The 24,845-nt window shown below is 35.1% G+C and overlaps 1 pseudogene; it reads right to left on the bottom strand.

The window, feature by feature from the left end:
• The window catches only part of LOC103227166 (probable C-mannosyltransferase DPY19L4), a 73,548-nt pseudogene extending 52,305 nt beyond the window's left edge, over positions 1 to 21,243 (bottom strand).
• Positions 21,244 to 24,845: the final 3,602 nt, after the last annotated feature.

Raw genomic sequence — 24,845 nt, 5'->3', positions numbered from 1 at the left:
TTATGAATTATAAGCCCCACAACAAGTATACATTTATATAAAAAGTCATTTATTTAAGAAATGTAGTGACAGCACTTTTATAATGTGCCCTGGTCTTCCTTCCTGCCCCAGGCTCTCATCCCACTGTGTCAAATCAGTCCTCTATGTTCCTCGGTTCCCGAGAGCTTCAATTATGATAGATTGTTATAAACTTTATGTGGCAAAGTTGTTAGAGGTCTGGGGAGCTCTGGATTTACATAAATGCCATGGAAAAAAAGTGTCTTTAAAGGGTAAGTGTGGAACTCCTACCTTGTACAGTCATAATTCTGACACTTGACAGGGAGTATGAAAAAGCATGAGAAAGGAAAGTAAGAAGCAACCTAAAAACTTATCTAACATAAATTAACAATAGCACTTGAGAACTTGGAGAACACTGGGGAAAAGTAAGTTAAAAAGCAAGAGGAAAAATTAAGTGGATTTAAAAATTTAATGAATGCTTGTGATTTAGGATAAACAGTGACAGATGGGTGCTAGATATGAGAAAGAACTGTGTGAATTACATAACCTGGTTTCTAATTTTGTAGTCCTTAACCTGCGCTATCTTTAAAATCACTTTTGCTCTTCTCTGCTCAGTTAATTATTTGGGAATCAACATTAATGATGCTGCTTGTATTTTCAATGTGATTTTAAAACATGGGACATCTGATTACTGTACACTTGTGAAATATAATCATGTGGATATATTTAAATACCTCTCTGCCTTCCACACGTCTGTGTTTTTACATCTACCTATCTACCCATCTATCTATCATCTAACTATTTATCTAGCTATCATCTCCTATCTATTATGGAATCTCACTGTTGCAACCCAGTGAATTATTTTGAGCCTGAAAATTTAACTGATTTGAGTGTGACTGTACCAATGCAAAAGGAGGAAGGGAGTTAAATACACCCTATTAGCCACCAAAGGTTAACAAAAAGAGGGGAAAAAATAGGATAAAAGAATGAAGGACAGAAGGGAGGAAGAGAAAAATGAAGAAATAAAGACAAGGGGAAAAAAGGAAAAAAGAAAAAGGAGGGGACCACGAGGAGCTAAAATCTAATACGTACTTTAAAAAACAAAGGTTAGAGTTTATTACAGCCATTTTTTTTTTTATTATGATACTTTAAGTTCTAGGGTACATGTGCACAAAGTGGAAGTTTGTTACATATGTATACATTTGCCATGTTGGTGTGCTGCACCCATTAACTCGTCATTTACATTAGGTATATCTCCTAATGCTATCCCTACCCTCTACCCCCTCCCCACAACAGGCCTCGGTGTGAGATGCTCCCCTTCCTGTGTCCAGGTGATCTCATTGTTCAATTCCCACCTATGAGTGAGAACATGCGGTGTTTGGTTTTCTGTTCTTGCGATAGTTTGCTGAGAATGATGGTTTCCAGCTGCATCCATGTCCCTACAAAGGACATGAATTCATTCTCTTTTATGGCTGCATAGTATTCCATGGTGTATATGTGCCACATTTTCTTAATCCAGTCTGTCACTGATGTACATCTGGGTTGATTCCAAGTCTTTGCTATTGTGAATAGTGCCGCAATAAACATACGTGTGCATGTGTCTTTACAGCAGCATGATTTATTACAGCCATTTTTGAGACTTTGGTTTAAATCCCAAACTTGTAACTCTATACTACATTCTATAAGATTCCAAGGTAAAGTTTTTATCCTTTTCACCTAATGTAATGGTTACGAATATGGAAAAATAAATATTTTTAGCTAATTAGTTATGTGCATCTAGTTGTTATTGGAATAAATAGCAAAATGTCTCTAGCTAGGGCTGGATTATATTTATGTCAGAGTTGATGGCATTTTTAAAGCGACTTTATCAAATGACTCAGTAAGATCTTCTCTGTAGTAGAGCTGAAACTAGCAACAAAATCCAGTTTAGCCTTTACGACTAACTGCTAGGTTAGGTTTTCTTTTCTTTTTTTTTTCTTTCTTTTTTTTTAATTTTTTGTCCTAAAAATCATTGGCAGAGGCACTCTTTTCGTCCTGGCTTTTCATCATAAGATTTTGTTTATCATGTCACAAAAGTGAAGTTTTGTCCACAGGAAGTAGAAAATTTATTAAGAGTCAAGTTGGGATAAGGACTGGGTATCTCTTTCCTTTTCAGATCAACTTTCCTCAAAGCCTCTTTTGGGGGTACTTTGGGCTCCATTAACAATCAGAACAACACTTTTATTCTCAGTGATATTTGGTAACCATGAAGGTAATTTTTGTTGCTGTGCAATCTTCAGTCTCACGCTTACCTGCCAGGTCTGAAAAGGGTTTGGAGAAATGAGCAAATACAAGCTGCTAAAACCAGAAAAAGGAATTGTCCACACTGTTTTTAAGCTTTCTTTTCTAACCACAGCCTGCTGTTTCTTTTCATTGCTCTCTGACTGCTCCTGGGCTGAATTTTATTTCATTCTGAAAACCACATATTTGCAATAAATGGATATGAAATATCACTCCTCAAGGATGGACTAGTTTATCAAAAATTCTTTTCTTAGATTTCTATCTCCACAGAAGACTATAAAGTGATGTTGAAATTCTTACCATAAATCCTTCAATCATTACCACTTACAAACAGATAAATGTTGACATGCAGCCTGAGGCAAAATTAAGAGAGGTGATGTTATGGGTCTTTTACATCACTCCATTTCACTCTCAGCAGATGTTGCTGGTGTGTAAGATAGAGCTCTAGCAGCTGCCACATAGGGGAGGCATCCTGGACCTCCAGGGAATACATTGCATATGCTTTTAATTTCGATATCTCTTTCTGGATTCAATCAGATGCTTCACAGTGCAATGGAATGGGAATTGTCAGAGTACTACCAGGGCTCTGTACCTCTTACTTTTGTGTTTAATGACCTAACTTTCTATGGAGTAGCCTGACTTTCCTGAGCTGAGTGACTCACTTCTTGTTTAATATCTCTGAAGATGACCAAATAGTCTATCTGAAAATCAACCTTTGGTTTTTTTTCTAATAAATTTATTAATGGTGAAATAGGATAGGTTGTAAGAAGTTTTCAGAGGGGCATATTGGACCCCATTTTCTCTCTGTCAAGTCTCACCAGCAACATTTAGTACAGGTAGCATTTCAATAGCACAATATATGCTCAATATGTTTCAGGAAAAATGTAGCCAGTGTATTGTGTGACATAGGCTGTGGGCTGGGGAATTATAGATCAAGAGAAAAACAGTGGTAAGAAAAGTTTTCATGGAAGAGGGAGGATTTGAACTGGACTTCTTACAGTATTTAAGATGTTAATAGACTATTGATGCTATTGCACACAGGGAAAAGTTTTGAATGGAAGATTATAATTTGAGATTTTGACCTGTTATTAATGTGAGGGATTGGTAAGGTTTTTAAATACCCAGTAAAGTTATTGAAAATAAGGAATAATAATATGAGATCTCATAATTCTTTATTATAATAGTTCAATGAAACAAGTCAGTAAACTGTAAAACTAAAATATCAAGATACAAGCAAATAAAATGTCACAGTATATTGAATACTGGATTTTGACAAAAATGAGTAAAACGGGTAATGAAAGAACTTGTAATCAATAAATATCCTTATCTGGGTACAATCACCTCCAGAAAACTGTGGATTTGGCTTTTCACTGCCTTTAGAGTCTCATGCAATTTCTTCTTGTTGGCAAACTCTAACATTTAGGATAAGATATTCTGAGAAATATAGTTCTTATCTTCCCTCTGACATTGTCCCTGTCATATCCCTAGTAAGAACATTTCTCCTTAGTCAGGTAAGACTTCTAAACTATTTAGAGGCCGCGGTTGTAGTTCATTAGGTATAGCAATAAAAGAAAAGCTCCTATTTCCATTCCTTAGATCCTGGACCCATGAAGTGTAGCTATGGGAGAAATAGAAGCGTCTTTGGTATATCAGGTCTGGAACTTAGCTTCTGCATATAGGATATAACCTGATACCTGAAAGGTGTTCTAAGTGTCTTCTGAACCCCTTCCTCGACTCTATCAGGCCAGTAGTGCATTCCACTGTTCGATTAGGCAGGGCCGGGGTATATGGTAGGAACTATGAATTCCATTGGCAAAGACCTATTGTTACAGTTCATTTGCTTTAAAATAATTCCCTTGTTCAGAAGAAATGCAGTGGAAAATTTTCTGAGAGTGAGTAATGCAATCTCCAAAATCATGAATGGTGTTTTGGCAGGATCACTGTTGGCAATGAAGATAAATCCATTTCCAGAATAATCCTTTATCCCAAGAAGAGTAAATTGTTTCCTCTTCTATGATGGGTGGCCCAATACAATCAAATTGTCACCAGGTGCTGGCTTGTTCACTTGGGAAACATTATCATATTGGTGGTTCAGTGTCACTTTATGTTGTTGACGTGTTGGGAATTCACCAATAGCTATAGCACATAATCCACACTGTTGAGTTCAAGCCTGCTTCCATAGCTACTTCCACAGTCACTTGGTTCATCAGCCCTTTCAGCAATGATTAGCATGGCTGGGCAGGAAGGTCTGCTGACCTTCTGTATAAAGGGCCATCGTTTCCGTATGATCACCAAGAGCCTGATCTGTAGTAGTTGCAATTTGGCGGACATTTACAAAAGACAAAAATACCCTTTTGCTTTTGTGCCCATTTTGTGAAGTCTTTGACATCCTCCCAGGCCTCTTGGTAACCAATTTTCCAATATTTTTCCTTCTAAGTCCTTCACCATCCAGCCAAATTATTAGTCATTGCTCATAAATCAGCATTAATCTGACATTTATCCACCTCTTTTCCAAGCAAACTAAACAACTAGATGTACTCTTGTGAGTTCTTCCCATTGGAAGATTTTCTTTCACCATTATTCTGCATCATGCCTGAGCAAGAACATCATACCACAGTCATCTACTTTTAGGTGTTCCTAGCTATGATGGTGAACTTTATTTGTCACCTTTACTGGGCCATAGAATTCCTAGAGACCGGGTTATACCACATTATTTCTGGATGTGTCTGTGAGGGTGTTCATGGAAGAGAGCAGCACTTGAACTTGTGAATGAGTAAAGTAGATTGCACTGGGTGAGCATCATCCAATGCATTGAGGACTTGAATAGAACAAAAAGGTAGAAGAAGGTTGAATTTTCTGTCTTTACCTGGCTTCTTGAGCTAAGACAAAGATCTTCTTCTGCCACTGAACTGGAACTTACACCGTTGACGCTTCCGCTCCTCAAGTCTTTAAACTGAAATTTGAATTTACATCCAGGTTTTCCTGGTTCTCTAGCTTGCATAAGGCAGATGGTGGGACTTTTCAGCCTGAATACATGTGTAAGCCAATTCTTTATAATAAATCTCACTCTAGGTTTATATATCCTATTGGTTCTGTTTCTCTGGATAACTCTAACGCACCAGCATAAGATGTAGAGCCATTTATAAACCAAATATACATTTCTTTTTCCTGAGACAACTTGTCATGGGAAATTTAAAAAGCCTTAAGTGTGGGTTTGTGGAGAGGAATTAGTGCTTTAAATGTGGACATGTGTATAATTTCTTGGATATGACCCTGCTTTTGGGGGCAACAAAAGCAAGCAACAGGCAAAAATAGAAAAATAGGATTGCATCAAACTAAAAAAATTCTGCACAACAAATGACAATTACCTATTAGAAGAAATCATCCACAGATTGGGAAAAAATATTTCAAATACTGTATCTGATAAGTGGCTAATATCCACACTGTGTAATTAACTCAAACAACTCAATAGCAAGAAAACAAACAATCCTACTAAAAAACAGGCAAATCACCTAGAGAGATTTATCAAAAGAAGGCATACAAATGGCTCTCAAGTATATGAAGAAAATGCTCAACATCACTAATAATCAGGGAGATATTAAAACAACAATAAGTTATCACCCCACTCCTGTTAGAACTGCTGTCATCAAAAAGATAAAAGTGTTATCAAGGATGTGGAGAAAAAGGAACCCTGTGTAAAGTTGGTGGGAATATAAATTAGTATATCAATTTTGGAAAACATTATGGTTTCTGCAAAAAAACCCTAAAAATAGAATTACTAGATGATCCAGATATATATTCTGAATATACATCTAAAGGAAAGGAAATCAGTATCTTGAAGAAATATCTGACTCCCACGTTCATTGCAACATTGTTTACAATTGCCAAGATATGGAAACAACTTATGTGTCCATCAGTGGATGAATGGATAAAGAAAATGGAGTAGATATACACAATGGAAAGCCTTTATAAAGAAAGAAAGTTGTCACTTACAACAACACAGATGAATTGACGAGACATTATGTGAAGTGAAATAAGCCAGGCACAGAAAGACAGACACTGCATGGTCTCACCTATATGTGCAACCCAAAACTGTCAAACTCATAAAAACAGAGAACAGAATGATTGTTACCAAACACTGGTGGCAGAATGGATAGGGGAAAATATGGTGTTACTCAAAGGGTACAAAGTTTCAGTTAAACAGAAGAATAAGTTATAATGATCTATTGTGCAACATAGTGACTATAGTTAATTTATTGTATATTTCAAAATTGCAAAAAGAGTAGAGTTTACATGTTCTAACCACAAAGACATAAGTATGTGAGGCAATAGATATGTTAATTAGCTTGATTTAATCATTCCACAATGTATACATGTATCATAATATCACATTGTACCCCATAAATATATGCAATTATTATTTGTTAATGAAAACTAAAATTAAATTTAAAAATAAAAGTAGATGTATTGGGGTCTGAGCCTCTTTCTTATGTAACTTAATTGTGTTTTCAGGACCTTTCAAGCCCAATATTATATACTTCCTGTACTTGACGATGAATAGTATTGCAAATGCCAAAATGTATGGCTTCTGTGGTCAGATAACAGCCAGGTCATGACAGGCAGCTCAGATTTGCATGGTATGTTGGTAATCCCAATCAAATTTTCTACTGCTAGTAGGACCTAGTACCAAGCCAGAAATTACTTTTCTGCTGTTGTTTGTATGTCAAACAAATAAAAGTTATCTTAAGAATATGGAGTGGCTTACTTCCACATCGTAAGGGTGTATGCTGTAGTTTTCCTAAAGGGGAACTTTTCCATAAAACACCAACTGCCACAGACCCTTCATATACCACTAAATCTCCTGGTTCATATGGCCCAGTGAGAGTGCAACTTTGCCTTGCACTGAAGAATTCTAGAGCCTTGTGTTGTTCCGGGCCAGGTCAAAACAGTGAGCTTCAGAGTTTCTTGGTAAATATGTTGCAGTGGCATACCTAAAACTGTTATATGTTGCCTCTAGACTTCAAAGAGCCCTGAAAGGCACCATGCTATTTTCTAGGTTGTAGATTTCAGATATAGCCTCTTTCCATTTACCTTGGAGCAGATATGTTTTCATGGCTCAGACTGAAGAAAACCTTGAAACTTAAACAAAAGGTCAGACATTGAATTTTTATGGGGTTCTATTTTTCATTTTCAGGCATACAAGTATCTTACCAAGGCTTCTGAGATATTCAATACATCCTGCTTACAGCGTCCACTAAGAATGCTACCATTAATAGAGGGAACTAGCATGATGCCTTCTGAAAGAATACAATTATACAGATCCCTACTCCTTACATTTTGAGAGAGAGCTGGAGGATTGATATATCTTTCAGGAAAGTGAATGACACCTTTTTTCTTTTTCTGTCTAAGTGAAATCAAATGGGTCTGGTTTGGTCTGTATTAACAGGTGCAGAGTTAAAGGCATTCACTGGATGATTAGTTAACTACAAGGTATAAGGTGCTGTGTTTATATTCTCTAGAAAAAAAAAAAAAAAAAAAAAGACCACATCAGGGCAGCAGATGATTGGCATACTGATATTCCTAAAATCCATCCTAGCCTCCTTCTGCTTGGTCTGGGTTAGTTGTTATCATTTAGTCTGTGATAACATTCTGCTTTAGGTACCTTCCTTGTAACTTACTCCACCCTACTCTTTATCTTGACAGACTATAAATTCCTTGATACAAGAGCATATGTCTTACCTATATTCTTCCATGTTACTGAAACATAGTAAGTACTTAAAATCTTTTGTGAATTTTAATTTGACTAAAAACCTGTCAAATCTTTTACTAGTAAAAATATGTCTGTTTTAAAAAGTTTCTTTTGGTTCCTTGATAGAAAATGGTTAAATAAAATATTTTCTAATATATCTCCAATATATGTCAGAATCTTAATTATATTATGGTCTTTAATACTGCTATAATTTCATAGCATGGATATATATGATATTCAAACAAACTAATGATTCTTCAATTATGCTTGTTTGAGTTTTCCAAATAAAGGATTAAATATAGGAAATCATAATGTTTTAAGATATAGTTCTATTAAACAGATTCCATAAAGTAACATATTTTTTAACAAGTTAGAGAACTGAGGAAGAAGATTTTTGGATGTCTTTAGAAATGTCCATGTTTCTGAGAATCAAGTGATGCACTATTATTCCTATAATTTTAAATCCATTTTGGATATTTGTAGCAATAATGCCCTTTACAAAGGATCTAATTTACATCCTGGTAGTGTTTTTTTGTTAGTAGGCTCTAGTCCACTACTTTTTATGACTTCAGCAACGTATACAATCCCTTAAATCACTAGCATAAAGGAACTGAATCTCAACATGTTCAAACTTTTATAGTCACCAAAAATATACACAGGATTTTATGACATTTACACACACACACACACACACACACACCAATGATAGTGATTATGCTTCTTCTCTAAAAAATGTCTTAGAAAATGATAGATGTGGTCTTGGTTAATAGAAATTTGCCTTGCAAGCATTAATGCAAAATCCACTTTTAATAGCAAGAAGATTGTAACTTAGTAAGAATATTGACATATGCATGTTTTGTTAATTTATTTGAATTACATAGATATGAACATGAGAGATTTTAAGCATACATTCTTATATCATGTTCTTAAAACAGATTCTATTAAAATTACGATCTATTATCTCTCTATATTTTAATCTCTTTACTATACAAAATACAAGCTTTCTTGAAAGCGTAATAGTGACATTTTGTTAAATTGACAACAGTAGTAGGCAGTTCTCAGTGAGCCTAAGGCAGAGCGTTCCTTGTCAGGTGAAACAGTGCTGCTAAACATGGAGTGACCTTCATAGAAGTCATAAATATAGCAGCAGCTTTCTAAAGTATAGCAGGTACATTTAATCCTTTATTAAATATTGTTAACAATTTTCATACCCTGTATTTAAAGCAATATTTACAATCCCAGGCAATATTACTATTAACTAATATGACTTTAATATTAAAGTAAGAGATACTTGTATATACAAACTTCAAATTCCATGCATAACATTTCAAGCACCTTGCAACATTTTGAAAATATAATAGACACAGACCCATCAAGCTGTCCCAATTCATATAGTGACAAATAACTAAGCTTATGATCCAAACCTATTTTTTATTTATTGGTTATATTGTTTTATTAGTAGACTCTACAATTGTTTTGAAATAGAATTTGAATACAAATTTGAAATTAGTTTTTTCCAGCAAATTAATGATATGATGATGGCATCATATGAATAACAGTTTGTGGTTTTCTAAACTAAATGTCTTGCACATACTGATTTTACCTCATAGTTCTGGAAATCCCATTGTTCACTGTGTGGTTGGTATACAGGTTGCTGCATGATCTAATGGTCAAGCACAACAATTTCGAAATTTAGATTTCAACAAATCTTAGTTTAAAGCCTGGCTTTATTTAAAAGTTGTGCGACTCTGGGTAGCATATTCAATTTCACATTTTCATTATTTGAATAAGGATGATTGTAACGCTACCCAAAATTGGATTCAGTGAGATTATACATGTAAAGCACTTAGCACAATATCTGGCACATCATAAATGTTAAAGAATTTGGCTATTATTACATTTTTAGTATGCATTCGTTTAGGGATATTCACATACTTATAAAAGTTCTAACAATTATTAACATCAAAGCAAATAATAAAATCCATGAGAATATTTTATCTTTCAAGCATATTATGATAACTATATCTACCCTTCAAGTGTGTTATATTAAAATGTGATCAAATGAACGGCAGGAGAAATTGAAGGGAACACAGATGAACGACATGTAATCTGGGGATGGAAAAGGCCTAGTGTAGGAAATTAGGTATTACATAGATGGGAAGCATGCACCCCCAGAACCCCATGACTGGGTGATGACTGAGAGACACACAGGCTAACCGTTACTTTCATTAGCCCCAGTGGAGATGAACCAGTCCTTCCCCATGAGAAGTCTGTCTGTGTCACATGACTTCGAGAATCCTCTAGTCAATGGAATGTTTCAGTACCTACATCAAGTGAACAATTTGTACCATGAAAGATTGGCTACTTATCCTTGAATGGGATCCCTAATAGATTGTTTCATGTGCCAGTCTCTCTATAGAGGGAATGCCCATTGTGCTTGCAAATTTAAGTCATGACTCTGGCTGTTGTGTTCCTTTGTTACCATGTAATGTTAATTTAAAGGACATAGCTTCAGTAAGATAATCCACATCTCTATCATTTAATTAAAGGCAGTTAGCATTATCCTCAGTTTATAAAGTAGATATGTGAGGCTTAGAAAAGTTAAGAATATTTTAGAAAAAATAAGGGATGGATCTAGACATAGAGGCTGGTATGAAAATGCCTTTCATATAATCTATTTTAAAGAGGATTACTTGGAGATACCCCAGCTAAACTGAGCTTTTAGTACAACATGGCTAGCAATTCTGCTATGAATAGCTGCTGGCTGTGGGTATTTACAGAGTGTTTTTCACAGGATGCTTCCTTTACCTGGTGGATGGCCTAATGCCCAGCTGTCCAATGAGTGACCAGGTGGTCCTTCACGTGACAAACTTGCTTATACCAGCAGACCCCTTGTGGCTCATATCTGACCACAGCTCTGGTGCTGGAAACCCAATCATGTGTCACCCCTAGCACAGCAGGGAAAACCGAGGCTAGGGTAGCCCCTGGTTCTGCAGATGGAAGGCACAAATTCAACACACCACCATGTCAGGAATCACGTTCAAAGATCTATTATTTACAGGTTGTTGGCAGGGAAGATGCAGTGAGTTGGGTGGGCAGTCCTCCAACCTTGGATCACATGAGGAAGGAAAGAGGAGTTAGGTAGACAAAGGGAGAGGGAGGAGGATAGGGACCGGGGGAGATAGAGATCTTGCAATACGCATCAGAATAGTGAATGGGTCATGTTAAGTTTGTGGGCAAGTCTAACGGTTCCTTCAGGGAGCCCAGTCAGCTAGGCAGGAAAGATGCCTCTAAGTTATCTCTAGCCTCTGGTCTGAGCCATTTGGCTGTGGTGCTCTATGTCTAATGCTTAGGCTGCAACATTTGCTGTGTTGTTGCTGTTAGAAGGGTGAACATGGAATATTTTTAATAACATATGCATAAATTTAATCCTAGAATATTTTTAACAACATATGCATAAATTATGCAAATATATCTTATTTTTTAACATTTTTTAGATCAATTTTATTTAAGAAACAAGTTGACAAAAAGAAGTAAAAGCAGCTTACTAATATGTCAAAAAAACTCAACCACCAAACCTAATTCAGCACGTTTTCATTATGTGAGTCAATAAAAATTCAATTAAAGATTTCACACTAAACGTAAAGTAGGGTGTTCTATTTCCCCTTCAAAAGATGGAAGATGACTTTTAAATTATATTGTTTTACATCCTCAAGTGACCACCATGTGACTATTCACTGTGTGCTTAAATAACTATATTTTCGGAAGACTTGAAGTGAAATACTAGTGACCCACTGCTCAGATGTACAGAGTCAAACTGAAGCACATTGTCTGCAACTATCTTAATATAGTTAAAAAAATTATGTCTAAGAGTGAAAAGAGAACGACTGAAACTAATCTGTCACATATATGACATCAGCATCAAACAATTCTTCCTTTTTTTTTTTTAGACGGAGTCTCGCTGTCACCCAGGTTGGAATGCAATGGCGTGATCTTAGCTCACTGCAACCTTCATCTCACGTGCACAAGTGATTCTCCTGCCTCAACCTCACGAGTAGCTGGGACTACAGGCACCCGCCACCAGCTCCAGTTAATTTTTGTATTTTTAGTAGAGACGGGAGTCTCGCCATGTTGGCCATGCTGGTCTCGAACTCTGACGTTGTGATCTGCCCACCTTGGCCTCCCAAAGTGCTGGGATTATAGGTGTGAGCCACCACACCCGGCCCAAACAATTCTTAAGCTCCAAAAGAGCAAAGCGTCCTAGAGTTAGTCTAAGAATGCATGTGCTTTTATAATATATATATAACAGAAAATAAAGACAATAAAGTAATGTTCCCTTCTAAGGTAATAAAGTACTGAAAATGCAATTTGTGCAGCACTCTAACAGGTGAAAATTTTGAAAATCTGTTCACTGAGCAGAAGCACAAGGAAAAACTAAATACGTAACCCAGTTTATTAAAATGATACATCCATAGGCTGCATCTATCCTGAATCTCTTAATAAGGCCGGATTAATTATTTTAAAGTTTCTCTTAATAGATGATTAAAAATATAAAAATATTTAACTTAAAGGAACATAGAATTTAAACTGTGAAACCATGTTGTAAATTTTATTATAATCATCATTTTTTCTGAATGTCGAAGACTGCATCAGTTTCATAAATAACATCACTCGTGTTTTATAATAAATACATCTGTATGCAGAGGTATGTTTAACAGCATCTGCATGTATCTCCAGAAATTGTTGCTCATTTTAGGGCACATATTTTTATTCTGATAAAGATTTAATGTTTTACTTAATACTTCAGTAGAAACCATGAATAAATTGTATACCCAATATCAATATTTTTCTAAAAACCTGAACAGCATTCTTTTAAATGTCCATTTAAAAATATATTACAGGTAACAGTTATTGTTTTATCATGATCAAATTAGTATCAAATTGATAGGCATAAGTGAAAAAACTAATCACTAGTAGTCATAAAAAATAAAATACAATAATATTGTGCACTTTGTATTATGAAGAAAGTGTTCACTTATATAAGCAGCAGATGATGAGAACATTATCATGAAAATTCTGGATATATCTTTATGTATGTCCTTAAAAATCACTTACCTTTATATAATTTCCATTTTAATTTTAATCCCACATATTTTCAGCTAACATTTAACTTTTTATTGTAAAACTTCAGCTGTTATAAATCATGAAACACTTTCAGAAATTTGTTTAAAGGTAGAAATAATTCCTTCTAGTAAACAATTATGTCACATTACATATTTGCTGAATGTCATGTTTGAGAAATATATTCTGACCCTGAACATATTCAAATTAAAGATCAATATTATAAAGGAATGAAGATTTTACAGGGAAAATATTGCAATCAGTAAAAGCATGAAAGATCATATAGTAGTGTGTCCAGAGTTTGTTCCTTCCAGTGGGTTCTTGGTCTCGCTGACTTCAAGAATGAAGCTGTGGACCTTCGCGGTGAGTGCTACAGCTCTTAAAGGTGGCATGGACCCAAAGAGTTAGTAGCAGCAAGATTTATTGTGAAGAGCGAAAGAACAAAGCTTCCACAGTGTGGAAGGGGACCCAAGTGGGTTGCTTCTACTGGCTGGGGTGGCCAGCTTTTATTCCCTTATTTGTCCCTGCCCATGTCCTGCTGATTGGTCCATTTTACAGAGTGCTGATTGGTGCATTTACAATCCTTTAGCTAGACACAGAGCACTGATTGGTGTGTTTTTACAGAGCACTGATTGGTGTGTTTACAATCCTCTAGCTATGCAGAAAAGTTCTCCAAGTTCCCCCTCCACCCAGGAAGTCCAGCTGGCTTCACCTCTCAGTAGGAAGGAAGACACCTGTTTGGAATATTGCAGAATGGTAGATATCACATTTTATCAAAGGACAGTACTGCTTGATCTTCTATTTCCCACAGAACTCTGGATCCAGTTAAGAGCAGGAGGGGGAAAGAAGTAGCAATATTTCAAATGTCCATACTCCAATCTGCAAAAGACACTGAGTAGGTGGAAGAAAACTGCATTTTACTTTGGGTAGTTTTTGAAATGAAGGCTCTGTTATTTTTTCAAAATTGGAAGGATATCACAGGGTTGATTTTATATACAAAGTAGGATCTGATCCAGTAAACTCTAGTGAAGTAATTCACATATGGAGAAAGTTAAATTTGACCTCATGACAAAATCACCCATATTTTGAGTAGGTTAGCATGTCACCTTCTTTGCAAACCACCAACAATATTGGGTGTATGGTTCTTAATTGAAGCCACTTGAAAAGTGTCATACAAAGTTAAGGAAAACATACACCAAATGCTGCTAACACGCACACATAAGGAATCCAGATGTACTTCAAGCCTTCTATAACCATTGCAAGAGAACCCAATAAAATAGTATGAATTAGATGATAAATTATTTCTGGCCTTTCTCCAATTCATCCATCGCCAAGAATAACAATTTCTGTCAGAAACTTCGTATTAATTCTCCTAAAAATAACTTGCAGTATAGAAAGAAAACAAATAATTAACACTGGGATATAGAAAGGTAATAAAGAAGAGTATCAATTGCAAAAAATAAAAATTTTTAAAAAATGTCTTGAGAAGGTGCCTGCAGGGATTCTTGACAGAGGAGCCAAATCACTGTAAAATTCTTAGTCATATTTAGTCCAAATTTCACTTCAAGGAATTTGAGCATGTGCCCATGCTCTTTGTGCTGGACAAACATCTTCATTATAATATTCAATGTCACTGTCAGAGTACACACCAAGTAAAAATTAATCACTTTCATTGTTTTAGCTACAAAAGTGTCTTTCTTCACATTCAGCTGAAGGCACTTAGCAAGCATTAAGGCTGCTAGTAAACTTAACAAAGGAAATACCAACACAGCTGGATTCCCAAACTGCAGCAAAAATTCCAGAAAGAGAGAAAATATGTAGATTTTATAAACTTCATAAACCTTGTCACTTTGCTCCAGTGGCAAGATACCGAGCAGGAATAGAGAGACTGCTTGAAGAAACAGGAGATAGCGGCCATACACCACATCATCATAAATACGTAAGTGGAAGCACTAATCAACAAGTAGTAAAACCTCTCTCCATAAGTATTTCAGTTGCTTTTTCAAATAGCCTGTAGGGGCACAACTTGGCTTGCAAAATATGGTAGTGCCCAGTTTTCTCTTCAAGGAATGGAGTATTCCATTCTTGTTGTATCTACTACCCTCTTGTGATGAGGCATGCAACAGTAAGCACTCCTGCTAGCCATGTTCCACTCATAAGCCAACTTGTAACAAATAATGCAGTAACACATATTCTTTGCAATCCAAACACAGCACCAATATAGAAATACACTGGCTCAATAATCTCGTTGCTACCAGTGGTTTGACATAAAACACTGGCAATAAGTTCCGGATCTAGAGACATTTGCTGCACTGCATTTAGAATCTTCAGAGATACAGTCTGGTTATTGTGTGCCAGTTCATAAATACCTCTTTCAAATGAAGGTGCCTTTAACATATCTTTACGGTAGGTCTAATACATGGCACTGCCACCCTGAAACATGATTCCCTGTTCAAGCTCGTTTTGGAGCTCTTTCAGGAATTGCAATGTCATTGATTTTTCTCTTCTTTAGCAGATTCCTTATTTTCTGAAGACTTTGGCTTTCTTTCTTTGGCGCAGCTCTATCGTCGATCTTTCTTCCTCCGCTGTGGTCTCCGCGGAGGCCAGGGCATCCCTCTGGTTCCCGCGAGGCAAGAGTCTCCCTCCCTCTGAATCCCCGAACCCCTCAGCCTCCCCGGGCCCGCTCCCAGCCGCCGCTGCAAATACACTTTTTAATCACTGTTTTTCTACTGCTAACATCTTACAGAAAAGCTAAACGAAATTTTATGCAATTCCCTGGTTCAAGTTTCTCGATGACATAAGTTGCTCCATATATGCTTGACCGCAGCTAACCTTGTTACACTAGAAATCAGTCTTGACGGACAGCCAAAATACATTATCTTATGATCTTCTTGGCAGTTTCCTGCTTTGATATTTTTATCAGTTTGGGGTCAGGCTTTATACCCTGAACTGTTCTTGTAAAGTTTTTCACCTGATAATCACGGTCCTTGAATTCTGGTGATTGTCCTGTGCTAATTTGATAAGAAAACAGAACTGAAGGTAGCTTTTCCCAAAGGGTCTCAGAAAAAAGTTATTTTTCCAATATATTAATGTGTTAAACTCTCTCTCTCTCTCTCTCACACACACACACACACACACACACACACACAGTTTCTAGTGAAATAACTTTGAGAAACATTAGGTTAAAAACACCTTAAGAAATTTAGCCTAACCCAGGATAATGAGGTTAACTTCTACATAATCCTCTAGATTATCTATTATTTCAGTTTCCACAGTTAGACATACTGACATGAAATTGACATGAAATTTTGTGTAGGTTCGACATATGGTTAAAGTTCTGTTTTTCCCTCAAACCTTTGTCTACAGTTATTCTAGGCTACGTTTATGTATAAATCAAGTGTTTATGTATATTAGACTCTGTCTGGAGGCTCCTTATTATATACTTGTACTAGTCCCACATTGTCTTAGTATAGCTTCATTATGAGTAGAGCAAGACTTTCCACCTAAAAGACTGCTTGGCTGCTGTTAGCCACTTGCATATCCACTTAAAATACAGAATACAATTACAAATTTCTATAAATACCAAAATACATAGAAACACATTGTTGGGACAATTTTGATTGAATTTGTATTTAAGAAGAAGTTTAAGGAGAATTTCCATCTTTAAATTACTGTCTTCAAATCTATGATTGTAACATTTTGTACATTTTCTTAGTTCTTTAAATTATCTCAATTTGTTTCATAATTTTTTATGAAGACATATATAAATGTAGGACCATTTCTAGATATTTGCTATAACTACTACTGTGATTATTATAGACTTTTACAACTTTTATTTATTAACTGGATGGTATGTAGAAATTCAATTCATTGTTTTACATTGTCCTTGTGTAGCAACTTTGTGAAAATTAATAATGATTTTTATTTTATTAGATATTCTTTTAGTATTTTTTATACACAGCTTTACAGGTTTTTTCTATTGGATTTACTTTATCTGGGTCCCATTTCTTTCTTTCTTGGCTAATATTTCATCTTGTTTGTATATGTAATTATTCCAATAAAAAGTTGGATGGGAAATATCACATTATATATATCATATATAATATATATATCATACATAATACATGAGATATATCCCATGTAATAAATAATATCTTGTTAGGGACTGAATATATGTGTCCCCTACAAATTTAAACGTTGAAATATCATCCCCAATGGGATGGTGTTTGAAGGTGGGGCCTTTGGGAGCAGATTAGATCACAAATAGGATTGGTGCCCTTAAATGAAGAGGCCAGAAAGCTAGCTTGCTCTCATTCTGCCATATGAGGATACAAGAAAAAGTTGACAGTTTGTAAACTGAAAGCGGGATCTCACCAAAACCTGACCATACTGGAACCCTGATCCCAGACTTCCAGCCTCTAAAACTGTTAGAAAAATGTCTTCTGTTTGTAAGCCACCTGGTGTGTAATACGTTCTTATAATAGCCCAAACTGAAAAACACAGAAATCATATATTATATAATAAATAAAATTCCCATAAGCAGTGAATACCTGAAAACGCAATTTTTATTTCTTCATCTTGTTCACATTCTGGCTCAATTAAAGTCTATATGGAATTCACCTCAAAATCCTGAAATGGCAGCACATTGAAAGTTTTCCTCTTACTGGGCTCCGGAGAAGTACTGAATCAAGTTTTACAAGAAAACTGGAGACTTGAGGAATCCAAAAAGTGTAGTCTTCTACTTCTCATTTATGACATACTAAGCTAAAGAAAGTAGAGGAGACTAGAGTGCTTTCAATTTAAAGCTCATCAGCAAAAAAAAAGGAAACTTAAGTGTATCACATGAAAACTCATCCACAGAGAATGAAAAAATCTAGGCTTGTGGCTCTAGGTTTAGAAACTGAGTTTACAAAACCATGAGAGAAGTCAGGGTCTGGCAGAGCATTGCATTGAGCCAGAAAACTTTTCCAAACCTGGAAACCCTTGACACAGTGTTTGATTTTGAGAAAAATAGCAGAATGTATGAGACTCCACTCAAAGAGATACAGTTTCTCCAAAAATAAAATAGGGCATCATTGTATTGTATTGAAGACATTCCTTTGATGAACTGTATACTATTGCCCAAAATAATAGGGTCAATGTAAGAGCTCTTTAGAAGCATAGTGTTTTTTGTTTGTTTTGTTTCTTTTTTCTTTGTTTTTTAGTGCATTACTTTTAAAGCAATTATTCTAAGACTTACGTCATATCAGGTTAAATTATATATATAATAGTACATTTTTGAATATTAATCACATGGTAGATTGTTGCTTAAGTTTCATTTCATGCAAAAAGTTATCATTTTTTGTCTAACCTTCTATTTATTGTTGAACCAAACTTTGATCATCATTTTATAAATCAGTGTATCTCACATTCCTGCTAGTATCTATCCTCTCTGCCTCTGTAAGATGAACTTTGCATATTTAAATTTATTATGGCCAGCCATACTTGTATTTTATTTGTTCTGTTACACTGTCTTAAATTCTTATGTTAATAATTACAATTTAAATATAAACCAAATGAATAAGAAATGTAAATGTAATCAAATAATGTTATAAAAATAATATTTATGACAAAGTAGAAGGAACCGAAAATTACTGCTTGAATATTGAGTACAACTATAAAAATAAGTTCTGTAGCTTAAAATTATATGTGCCATATTTTAATGACATACTCTCCCTTTGTTAAATCTTCTTTACTGATGTAACTTTTATAATAACCCTCCATTGAACATCTGTGTAACTCTATATATGAATAAAATTTTAACATCTAGTATAAATTGCTAAAATAAAATTGCAAGTTCCATATTTACAGTTTTAATTATTTTGATAAACAACTTTCAAGTTCTTATTCATACCAATTCATAATTAAGAATAATATATACTTTATACTTATATAGAAATATGGCAGATTATGCATATGTGTTAGTCTAGATTTTACCTCCAAGACTATAGAAATCATAAATGATTAAAATGGGGATAAACTCATAACTGTAAAAAAAAAAAAAAGTGGGTGGAGGGCACACATATTGGGGGAAATTCTATAAATTTTATAAAAGTAAAAGATGAACTCATATTGATAAAATTCAAATAGAATATATTTCTCAAATTCTAATACAGCAGATGACAGATACAAAAATAGGATAGCCTGAATTGGATAGCTTGAACTCAGAAAATTTTTCTACTTGGAATGAGCACAGATAATAATAGGACTGAAAATGTGACAAAATACAAAGAGATATCATTTTCCATGACCGTAAAAAGAAATTTCGAGGGTGGCGGACAGGAACTTGATTGAATTGTAAGTCCATCTCAAAACAATTATAAAGAACATTCTAGATAGAATAAACCTTGCTTGAATGTGTGTTATTATTCCAAAGTAAAGTGCTTCTAATTCTGAAACTGTGGGGCCTTCCATTTTAAAGATAGTTCTACACCATTTGAGTATGAAAGAGAGTTTGCCAATTAACAAGCTGTGCTTCTGTACTACCCTATTGAATGTCCTTATTCAAGAAAAAAATGTTAATGGAAAATTCTAGCCTTAACACCCAACAACTTAAGAGATACGTGACAAACAACTCAAGTAATCTAATCCTTTACTTCTTCATTTGAATGGAAAACCACAGATTACTAGACATATAAAGCAAATTAGCATGAAAGGAGAAAGTCAATTACACAAAAATGTGGCCCCAAGAAAAAACAGATCATTCACAGATAGAAGACAATCTTAAAACACAAAATGTCTTCAGAAGACTTCTAGATGATGCCTCTTATAAAACAAGAGTCATGAACAGGACTGAATAAAAAAAAAAATAGCTCTCAGAAAAAGTAAAACTTTAGAAATTAAAACTATGTTAACAAATTAAAAATGAAAATCTATAGGAAGATTAAAAGAAAATTTGAGGGGTTCTTCTGGAACATACACCTGAAAATACAAAAAAGAGAAAACCTATAAAACAAAATGAATTGGTAAATAGTAGGTCCAGATTGCTCAATATGTAATCAACAGGAATTTCAAAAGGGGAACATTAAGGGAAAAAAAAAAAAGCGATACTACCAAATAAATAATCTGAAACAACCTTCCAGGGCTGAAGATTGGTGACCTAGCTGTAGATATATCAGGGCCCACTGATTGCTGAGCTCAACATACAAATAATAATTCAAAGGTGCATCACTGACATAGTTGAGGAATTTCAGCACACCATGTATAAAAATAACATTCCAAAAGCATCCAGAGAATACTAAGAAAAAATATTAATCAATAGATGTCATAAATGCAGCAGATTTTTTTAAACCTGCAACTTTGGTACTAAAAAAGGTAACAATTACTTCAAAGTTCTGAGGCAGTAATATTTTTAACTTAGAATCATATGTCCAGCCAAGAAATCAATCAGTAGAAATAGCAAAATAAAGCAGTTTTGAGAAACATAAGAAATCAGAAAATGTATCTCCCACATGTCATTTTGGAGAAGGTTACATGAGGATCTGTTTACACAAAACAAAATTAGCAGTCACAAGATGTAGGCGCGGAAGTTTTAAAAATGATGGATTTGATACAGACAGGAGGCAGGGAAATACTGGGTAGAAAAGGGCAGGGTCCCTGGTAAGGGCTCTACCCTCAAGCCTGGACCCATGGCCCAAAGTGAGAACATGCATTCCTGTTTTCTTGCTCGCATGTCGCCTTTTCCAAAACCACCCTGGCCTGCCCTGCCCTGCATCTTGAACCCACAAAAACCCCAGGCTCCACTAGCAGCAGAGTGGCAGACAAGGAGGGAAGAGAAGTAGCAGCTTGGTTTCAGAGGGATGGCTTGACTGTGGAACCTTAGAGAAGACTTCAGCTGGAAATAACCAAACTCCAGGGGAAGACCACCTTCCCACTCCATCCACTTTCCAGCTCCCCATCCCATTGACCGCCACTTTCATCGGTAATAAAAATCCTACACAATTACCACCTTCAATTTGTTCCTGTGACCTGATTCCTCCTGGAAGCCAGACAAGGTCCCAAATGCAGGCGAAGGAGGCTGTCACACTGACCTTCCACTGGGCTAACACTTCAGCCATCCATGGATGGCAAAACTAAAAAAGCAGCAAGTAACACACACCCTCTGGGGCTCTGGGGGTTGCTGGCAACTCCTAGACACTCGCTTGCTTGATCTCACTCCCATGACTGGTTGAGAGCTGTGGGCTGAGTAAACAAGCCAACCCCTTCACAGGACTCATGAAGGGGTCAAGGAACTCTCCTGTTTCAGATTTAAGTAAGGAGTTCAAAGCAAATAAATTTTAAAATAATAACTTTCTAGATAGCCTAGTAATAATCAGGACAAATGTAAACAAGAAATTCCTGAGCAGTAAGGAAAATGTCAATAGAAAAATGGAGTAGATTCTATTCAAGAGATGAAGTCTTTCAGGTGCTGGAATATTGAAGGAATCTATTGAAGAGGGCATATGTTTCTTCTTTTAACAATGAAAATAATAGAATTAGAAACACTGAGAAAAACAAAACCAACAAATATCTTCAAGAAACTAATATATGAATATAAGAAGAACAGAAATGTGTCGTTATGAAACTACTGATGATGTGCAATGAAAGAGGACGTGTTTGACATTGCCAGTGTGTTCTTCCCTGAGTGTCATGGGAGTTGTGACCCCACATAGGAAAAGCTGTAATGCCAGCCCACTGCTTGACTTTTCAAAGAAAAATATCTACATCATTATAATAAGGCAGACAGTGGTTTTCAGCTGTTGGAATCAATTGGAAGAAAACACAGCAGATTGTTGTTTTCAGATATAAGTAAATAGTAAATGAATTTTATGTTTTAATATCTTAGAAATATTTAGAGTATTAAATAACAAATGGGTTAAAAAGAAGGGGTCAAGGGTAAGATCTGGATTTTTATTGATTTTTAGATAATAAAGATTCAATATATTCAGAAGGGAGGAAGAAATCAAAATTTTATTATATTATTGAGAATTTTAAATAGGTATTTTAAATGTGTAAACAAATATAAACATCAAATTTAAGAGAAAAGGAAATGGAGATGAAAGACTAGTGAGAGTGGACGTAAGTATTAAATAATGCCAAGTAAAAGGAGTGGGATGGGGAAGAACAGGAAAGCACAGTTTTTAAGTATCAGTGAATAAATTAATATTGATATCAATATGAAAACAATTGTTGGAGATGCAGTAAGAGAAACACAATGAGACCTTATAGGTATTAAATGTCTTTTAATTTTAGACTCATAATATTATCGGACAAGGGAGAGTCTTTGATTTCCTCAATAGCATGATTCCTACAAAAAAAAAAAAAAAGACAAATTGGAATTCAATACTTGTATTAACCCTCCATTTTTAAAAGTAACTGTTAAGCAGGTAATGAGTTTTCTCTTAAGAAAATTGCAAGCCCATTGTATGGAGAACAATCTTAATGAATGTAAAATGGAAGGACATCAGTCAAGAGGGAAGAACAGAGAAAATATCTTTAGGTCTAAACAGTGAGCAGAATTCAGGAATTCTGTGGATTAGTGAAGTACTTGAAAAAATATTGTCCACTGAGACTATAAAAATGACAGAGTATAGAGGAAGACTAAGGCAGACTTTATTATTAGCAACCACAAGTTTACCATTTGTATTTAAGCAATTACTCAAGGTCAGGCAATGTTCCTACCCATCGGCTCAATCTGTCCTCAATCATTTTGAATACCTTGTATGATGCAGAAAGGGCAATTGTAAAGGTTCATACCCTCAATTAAATATTAAGATGGAATATTTCAACCAAACAGAAAGAATTCTTATAACCTGATCAACTTCTATATAAGACATAATGCTCACTTATTTCAATTAAGTGATTAATTTACTTTCAATAAGATTGATTATTTGATAATAAATACATATTTTAAAACTTAATAGTAAATGGCTATGATAACATTGCTGGAAGAAATGTAGATTTTTTCAATTTTCTTGTCTTTATATCCCTGATATTACAATCTTAATATAACTCTAATGTGCTTTTACACCATTACAAGTAAGTAAAAATGATTTTAACAACTAAATTGTCTCAATCAAATATTAAGTATCTAAATAATGGCCTCTGCTAGATTATCCCATTCATGTTGATGTGTTTAATTGCAGATACCGAAAGTATTTTCTGTCCTATTTTTGTGTGTAACACTGGAAAGATGAGGGTCTCTTATTTTTCTTATATGACTTGTAAAAACCCCTTACATTAAAAAACATATAAATATATTAAATTTTAGTATAAATATTGTGTTCCATAGAATTACAAAATTTCAAAACTGAATCTGAACAGAGCATAAGTCTTAGTCTTTTGTTTCCCCAGAAAATGAGTGAACAAACTTAAGTAACTACTTTACTTTTATCATTGGAAAAAAGAACATTTGAGCCCCTCAGTGGGGTGTGCTGTGTAGATATACTATACCTTTTATCCCAGACTGGAAGAAAATGTTTGCAGATCATACATCGAACAGAGAAGTTGAATCCAGAATACACATTCTCAAAATTCAATAGTAAGGGAACAATCCAATTAAAAATGAGCAAAAATTTTATTTGGCAATTAACCATGGAAGTTTTACAGACAACTAAGCGATGAAAGATTACTCAACATCTGTAGTCGTTAATAGAAATCAGTGGTGCCAGGACACATATATTAGAATGACCAACATTAAAAATACAAGAATTGGGAACAATATGTATACATGGAATTCTCTTGCATTGCAATTTCTACAAATAGTTTTGAAAACAATTTGACAGTTCTTTGAAAATTTAAATACGCACCACCAGGTAATATAATCATTGCATTACTACATATTCACCCAAAAGAAGGAAAGCATATGTCCATGCAAAGGCTAGCACAAAAACTACTCAGAGCACCTTTATTTGCAATAGCTAATAAGTGGAAAGCACCCAAACACCCATGAACATATGAATGGATAAGTAAACTGCAGTGTATTCATATCATGAAATATTACTCAGCAATAAAAACATAATGAACTATTGATACACACTGCAATATAAGGTAATCTAACAAAAATTACACTCAGTGAAAAAAGCCAGATGGAAAGAAGACATACTGTATAAATCATAAAATAAAATTTTTGGAAATGTAAGCTAACACGTTGGAAATGGTAGTGTAAGAAAACAGATAATTGTTTTCTTGATGAAGGAAGGTTGAGGGGTGTGTTGTGCAGAGACAGGGATGCTTTTTTGGATGATTACGTTCATTATCTTGATTGTGATTATGAATTTAGCCGTAACTTACGAAATCCTATACTTAAAATATGTAGTTCATTACATTTCTATCATACCTTAAAAAGACTGTTATTATGAATATAATTATAAATAGTGATTTTTTTTTTTTTTTTTTTTTTTGAGATGGAGTCTCGCTCTGTCACCAGGGTGGAGTGCAATGGCGTGATCTTGGCTCACTGCAACCTCCGCCTCTCAGGTTCAAGGGATTCTCCTGTGTGAGCCTCCCGTGCAGCTGGGACTCACGCCCAGCTAATTGTTTTGTATTTTTAGCAGAGATTGGTTTTCACCATGTTGGCCAGGATGGTCTCCATCTCTTGACTGCATGATCTGCCCGCCTCGGCCTCCCAAAGTGCTGGGATTACAGGCATGAGTCACTGTGCCCCGCCGTGAATAGCAAT

This window comes from Chlorocebus sabaeus, chromosome 21, assembly GCF_047675955.1.
Source record: "Chlorocebus sabaeus isolate Y175 chromosome 21, mChlSab1.0.hap1, whole genome shotgun sequence".
Lineage (NCBI taxonomy): Eukaryota > Metazoa > Chordata > Mammalia > Primates > Cercopithecidae > Chlorocebus > Chlorocebus sabaeus.
This window is presented reverse-complemented; position numbering and strand designations above follow the sequence as displayed.